The sequence below is a fragment of the Tasmannia lanceolata genome, unplaced genomic scaffold, assembly GCF_043159265.1.
Source record: "Tasmannia lanceolata isolate RefF3 unplaced genomic scaffold, GAP_Taslan_0.1 ptg000038l, whole genome shotgun sequence".
Lineage (NCBI taxonomy): Eukaryota > Viridiplantae > Streptophyta > Magnoliopsida > Canellales > Winteraceae > Tasmannia > Tasmannia lanceolata.
The window spans coordinates 1,359,070-1,363,958 of record NW_027518715.1 but is presented as its reverse complement, the minus strand read 5'-3'; positions in this window follow the sequence as shown (position 1 = coordinate 1,363,958).

Here is a 4,889-nt window from a genome sequence, read left to right as displayed (position 1 = left end):
AAACATTTTATTTTATCAACCTCCATCCTCCACCAACTAAATCTAAGATTCAATACCATCAAATCCTCATCTCAAAATATGGCTAAAAGCCCCTTGACGCCATCTCTAGGGTTTCCTATGTCGAAAAGATGTATATTTTATAAAGTTTCTAAAATAAGAAATTTTCTATTTTTCAATCTCCATCATTTATCAACTAAATCTAAGATTCATTATCATCTCATCCTCATCTCAAAACTTTGCTAAAAGCTCCTTCACACCATCTCTAGGGTTTCCAACGTCTAAAAGATGGATGTCTTACAAAGTTTCTAAAATTAGAAACTTTCTATTTTTTCAATCTCCATCCTTCATCAACTAAATGTAAGATTCAATATCATCTCATCCTCATTCCAAAACATGGCTAAAACTTCCTTGACACAATTACTAGGGTTTACTAAGTCTACAAGATTGATGTTTTGTAAAGTTTCTAAAATAAGAAACTTTCTTCTTTTCAATCTCCATCCTTAATTAACTAAATCTAAGATTCAATACCCTCTCATTCTCAACCCAAAACTTGGCTAAAAGCTCGTTAACATTATCTCTGGGGTTTCAATACCGTAAAAGATGGTCCTTGATCAAGTAAATCTAAGATTCATTACCATCTCATGCTCATCTCAAAACTTGGTTAAAGCTCTTTCACACCATCTATAGGATCTCTTATGTCTAAAAGGTGGATGTTTTATAAAGTTTCTAAAATAAGAAACTTTATATTTTTTCAATCTCCATCCTTTATCAACTAAATCTAAGACTTAAACTCGGGAGGGTGTGGCTCTTTGGCGTAAAGTCATGGGTATGCTCCCCAGTGACGAGCGTTCGAATCCCCCCTTGTTCAACTGATGCGTGTGGTCTACCGAGTGCCTCCGTGCATCCCTAGGGACTAGTCCCGCCCCACGAAGTGGGGTGGGGATACCCTATGGCATCAAAAAAAAAAAATCTAAGACTTGACAGAGCTTTAGTTATTGAGGATTGCTCTCTTCTAGACTTAAGATCAGTTGGCCAAACCCTCTCTTGGAATAACAGATCTCGCACTGGTCACCTTAAACTTCGAAGACTTGACAGAGCTTTAGTTAATGAGGAATGGCTGCAATTTTTTCCAATCTCTTATGTTCACTACAAGAATTCTGGCCTATCCGATCATTCCCCTATCATTGTCTCCACTTCCCCTGTGCATACTACAGGAGGAAAACCGTTCAAATTCCATAACATGTGGCTTTCTGACACTTCCCTCTATGAGGTTGTTGAGAGAGCTTGGAATTTGAAGATCCGTGGGAACCCAATGTTCAAAATCTTCAACAAACTCCAAGGTACTAAGAGAGCTATCAAAACCTGGAATCAAAATAGCTTCTGGAGGGTGGACATCCTACCTCCTCAACTCAGAAAAGCTTTAGATGAGATCCAAACTAAGGTTGGGTTGGACCCTCGAAACATTAGACTCAGAGCTGAGGAACAAGACATTCGGGAGAAGTTCACCCGGACAGCCAAGCAGGAGGAGAGTCTGTTTCATCAAAAATCCAGAGTTGACTGGTTAAATCTTGGTGACTCTAATACTGAGTATTTTCACTCTGCCATGTCCATGCGAAGAAACCAGAACCAGATTCAGGCGATTGAAGACTATAACAAAGAGATCTGTACTGAACCCAAGGGAATTGCTGACATTCTGATTAACCACTTCTCTTGCTTGCTTAACCACAATATCCCCATGATTGGAGATCTTCCTGAACCTCAGTATAAGCTGTCTCCTGATGATGCCCAAGACCTTGTTAGGCCTTTCAAGGCCGAGGAGATAAAGGAGGTGGTTTTCAAATGTGATGGGAATCGGGCCCCTGGCCCTGATGGTTTTAATGGGGCCTTCTTTAAGCACTTCTGGTACCTAATCGGGGAAGAGGTAACAGAAGCTATCCAGTATTTCTTTCGATCTGGCAACCTCCTTCCTGCCTTCAACACCACTTTTATAGCCCTGATTCCAAAATGTAGCGGAGCCTTCTCCCCCAACCATTTTAGACCCATCTCCTTGTGCAATTTCTTCTATAAAATCATAACCAAGCTTATGGCTTATAGATTAAGCAAAATTTTGAACCAGATTGTCAGCCCCAATCAGTCTACCTTCATCAAGGATCGATTAATCCAAGATATTGTCTTCCTCACTCATGATCTATGTCATAACTTCCACAAGGTTTCCAACACTAAAGCCTTATGTTTAAAGCTAGACCTGAAAAAAGCTTATGATTATGTTATTCATGGAGCTCTCCTTGGTTTCATGAGTAAGATTGGCTTCCCCCCTATGTGGTGCACCTGGATTTCTAAGTGCATTGCCTTTCCTTCATTCTCGGTTCTTCTCAATGGATCCCCGAAGGGATTCTTTCAGTCCACTAATGGGCTAAGACAACGAGACCCCCTGTCCCCTCTGCTATTCTGCCTGGTAATGGAAATCTTCTCCTGCATGCTGAATTCTGCTCAAGCCATGGGTAAAATAAAAACTCCGTTTTCCAAAGGAAATCTCAATATAAACCATGTCATGTATGCTGATGATGTAATGATTTTTATCACCCCAGACATCGAATTTGTTGCAGGTATTAAAGACTGCCACCAATCCTTGAAGCTCATTTCTGGTCTTGATGTCAACGTTCAGAAAAGTGAAGCTTTCCTATCCGGCACTACTGACCAACTCAAGAACCAGATCTGCACCTCCCTTTGCATCAATGAAGGATCGCTCCCAATTAAATACCTGGGCCTCCCCCTGATTACCAAGAGGCTGTCCAACCAAGATTGCCAACCATTATTAACCAAAATTCGGCGTAGGTTGGGCATGTGGAATAACAAAAAGCTATCCAGGGCAGGGAGAATCGAACTGATCAAAGCTGTCCTCACCTCTTTCTAGATATACTGGTCTGCAACCTACAGCATCCCCATGGAAATTCTGCTTGAGATCGAGAAAATATTTCGAAACTTCCTTTGGGGGGGGGGGGGCTGACCATCATAAAAAGTACTATCCAATTGCTTGGGAATCGGTCTGTTGGCCAAAAAAAGAAGGTGGTGTGGAGATCCGCAGAGTTGTTGACATCAACAAAGCCTCCCAATTGAAACTCCTCTCGCACATTGTTCATAACAGGACATCCCTGCGGGTTAGATGGTTTAAAGTCAAATACCTAAAGAAAAGTAATTTCTGGAATAGACCTATGCCTTCCAACCCGGCCTGGGGGGTGAGAAGTATATTCAACTGCAGAGATTTGGCAAAGTCTTACCTTTGCTACTGTGTGGGCAAAGGCAGAGATATTGATTTTTGGACTGACCCGTGGCATCCGGATGGACCTGTCCAATCTCTAACATCTGAAGGGGAGCTATACTGCATAACTAAGAAGATATCTATAGAATGTATGAAGCAGGATGGAAGTTGGGATCACATAACACACCAGGCTCATTTGCCCCAACTCAAAAAGATTATGAAAATAGGGCTTTACTCCAACAATGATGCTGACAGAATTATTTGGAAGGCCAACCCAAATGGGAAATTTTCTCTCAGATCAGCTTGGAACCAAAGTAGAACTCGATGCGCTGAGGTTCCTTGGTTCAAGACTGTCTGGAATAAAGGCCATATCCCTAGACACAGCTTCACCACCTGGCAAGCAATGCACAACAGGCTCAGTACTCGGGACAGGCTCTTCTTCCTCGGCTCAAACAGAGACCTCAGTTGTCTTCTCTGTGAAGCTGAGCCTGAATCTGTAAATCATCTGTTCTTTCAATGCTCCTACTCGGCCTGGATTTGGAGGTCTATTCTATGGAGGTGTGGGTACAGGAGGAAACCTCAAAAGACCCTCTTACAGGAAGAACTGTGGATCCGGGAAAAGTTTAAAGGGGATGGGCAGGTCACCTCGATTATGCGGATTAGTTTCTGTGTGGTTGTGTACACGATCTGGAGAGAAAGGAATAGCCGGCTGCACGGGAAACCTCCTTGCCATAAGACCAGTACCCTCCAAAGATGCATCAGGTTAATTCATTCTAGGCTCGCTCATCTTCAACTTGGTGATGTTATGAGCAGGAAAATGTTGAAACTGCTGCAAATTTTGGTTTACCTAGCTTCCAAGTGAAGACCGATGCTGTTTTCTGCTCCTGGACAGGCCGGAACACAGTTTTATCAAGCTCAAAACTGATGCTGCTGTTCAGAATGGGAAGAGTGGAATTGGAGGTTTAATTCGAAACTCTGTGGGGGAGGTTCATGTCATGTTCTCTATTCGGTTGGGCTGTGAGGAGATCCATATTCTGGAAATGAAAGCGATACCATGGCATCAGACTCGCTCGCACGGGAGGGCATGAATCCATCTGGATCGAATCCGATTCTTTGACCGAGGTGAATGTGATCTTAGAGAAGTGGGAGTGTCCCTGGAAAGCCATTCCAATTGTTGAAGAAATTCGTGACGCCCTCCTAAAAACTCAGAACTGGAAATTGTCCCATACTTGGAGGGAAGCGAATGGGGCTGCGGACTTTCTGTCAAAGCCAGACTGCTGTTGCGAAGGGGCTGTCCTCCCCCCTTCTAGTATTCCCCCAAAGCTTAGGGATATCCTGGATCTGGATGCAGCCGGCCATATTTACCCTTGATTGTAAGGTTATCTTAGTGACCCACAGATCCGTAGTGACGGTCAGTGTTGTGGTTAGGTGTTGGTGTTAGGGTGCTATCTGTAACCCAACTTGTGGTATTTTTCTGCAATGCTCTTTGATTTTTCTTTTGGCTATATGCCTTTGTTGCCCTTCTGGCACCCCTATGTAATCTTCTTTCATTGGTTTTATTCTAGCCGGTCGGGGTCTGCCTAACCCCAGCTTACCAATCAAAAAAAAAAAATTTTAAAAATCTAAGATT